At 33.8% G+C, this 2,372-nt stretch overlaps 1 pseudogene; it reads left to right on the plus strand.

Moving 5' to 3' along the window:
- LOC131732138 (DNA-directed RNA polymerase III subunit RPC8-like) overlaps positions 1 to 2,372 on the plus strand; it is a 7,585-nt pseudogene continuing 5,213 nt past the window's right edge.

Below are 2,372 nucleotides of genomic sequence, written 5' to 3' on the forward strand. Positions count from 1 at the left end.
CCATTCGACCTTCTGCCGTAAGCTGCGCGGTAGCGTCGTAAACAGGAAGCACATGGTTGCCGCACTGTCTTGCTGTCTCTGAACTGCGAGCGGTTCTGAGTTATTATTGTTATATTATATTATTGAAGAAAAATCTATCTTATTTAAATACGGGACGTTAAACTGAAGCGCGTTATTCGTTATAACAGAGATCGAAACGAACCATTTCTCTTACGTCATTGTCTTTTGGCGTTTTCCACAAAAAAACAGGTAAATAAAACACTTTTTTTTAAAAAAAATACATATCTTTAATTATATTTTTATATAACAGACACGCAATCTTATTATACAGGCTATTCTCAAATTTAAAATTTTAAACAGCCGTACACGTCTGTAAATCTAAACACTAATACACGTGCCTTCAGCGAGAATTATTATTATTATTATTATTATTATTATTATTATTATTTATTTATGAGCAGACGTCCTTATCCAGGGCGACTTACAATTGTTACAAGATATCACATTATTTTTACATACAATTCCCCATTTATACAGTTGGGTTTTTACTGGAGCAATCTAGGTAAAGTACCTTGCTCAAGGGTACAGCAGCAGTGTCCCCCACCTGGGATTGAACCCACGACCCTCCGGTCAAGAGTCCAGAGCCCCTGACCGCTACTCCACACTGCTGCCCACTGAATTATTCCACAGTAATAACGTGAAAATAGCTAGCACGCTAACACACGACGCAACGCATTTATCGTTTTGTTCTAGAACGACAGGGCACGATATATATCTGCGTGTGTAATTTTGCGGGCCCCAGAGAAAGACTTCCCTTTATGCAAAATACAGAACGGGGTGGCGGTTTATTTATTAATTTATGTATTTATTTATATGTTTTTTAAATTATATGTCATACTTATAAATGTAAAACGAGACTCCAATGTATCTGGCTGTAGTTATTGGTCTACAGCTGTAAAAAGAAAAAAATTAGGATATATGTGTTTTGTGTTGTGTTTTTTTTAACGTATATTATAATAATAATGTTTTATTAATCTACTTTAAGGCGGGAGGGATTTGTTTTTATAAACACGTTTCATATTCACGTCGATGCGTTTTGTGTGTTTGTTTTTTAACGTATCTTGTAATATTAATAATGTTTATTAATCTTTAAAGGGGAGGGATTTGTTTTATAAATACGTTTCATATTCACGTCGATACTTTAAACACACAAAACGTATCTTGTAATATTAATAATGTTTATTAATCTTTTAAGAGGGAGGGATTTGTTTTATAAATACGTTTCATATTCACGTCGATGTTTTGTGTGTGTTTTTTAACGTATCTTGTAATATTAATAATGTTTATTAATCTTTAAGGCGGGAGGGGAGGGATTTGTTTTATAAACACGTTTCATATTCACGTCGATGTGTTTTGTGTGTGTTTTTTAACGTATCTTGTAATATTAATAATGTTTATTAATCTTTAAAGGGGAGGGATTTGTTTTATAAATACGTTTCATATTCACGGCGATGCGTTTTGTGTGTTTTTTAACGTGTCTTGTAATATTAATAATGTTTATTAATCTTTAAGGCGGGAGGGATGTGTTTTATAAACACGTTTCATATTCACGTCGATGCGTTTTGTGTGTGTTTTTTAACGTATATTGTAATATTAATAATGTTTATTAATCTTTAAAGGGGAGGGATTTGTTTTATAAACACGTTTCATATTCACGTCGATGCGTTTTGTGTGTGTTTTTTAAAGTATCTTGTAATATTAATAATGTTTATTAATCTTTAAGGCGGGAGGGATATGTTTTTATAAACACGTTTCATATTCACGTCGATGTTTTGTGTGTTTTTTTAACGTATATTGTAATATTAATAATGTTTATTAATTTTTAAGGCGGGAGGGAGTTGTTTTATAAACACGTTTCATATTCACGTCGATGTTTTGTGTGTGTTTTGTAACGTATATTGTAATATTAATAATGTTTATTAATCTTTAAAGGGGAGGGATGTGTTTTATAAACACATTTCATATTCACGTCGATGTTTTAGTTTGTTTTTGTGTTTTTTTCTCACAGGTATGTTTGTGGTCATCGAGATGGTCGACACGGTCCGAACCCCTCCCTGGCAATTTCAACAAAGACTGAACGACGCCATAGCTGAACAGCTTAATAAGAAACTGGCGAACAAGGTGAGCCACCCAATTTAACAAAAAAACCAACAAGAAATCCGTAAATGAACCCACAAGCAGGGCTAAGTAGTTTGTAATTCAAATTGTAAACACTGGACCCAGCGGGCGGGAAAGCGCGCGTTACTATGGAAACGTAGAAAAATTCCCGCCCGCAACAACAACAACAGCGACTGAGGAAAAAAAAAACCCGA

This window comes from Acipenser ruthenus, unplaced genomic scaffold, assembly GCF_902713425.1.
Source record: "Acipenser ruthenus unplaced genomic scaffold, fAciRut3.2 maternal haplotype, whole genome shotgun sequence".
Classification (NCBI taxonomy): Eukaryota; Metazoa; Chordata; class Actinopteri; order Acipenseriformes; family Acipenseridae; genus Acipenser; species Acipenser ruthenus.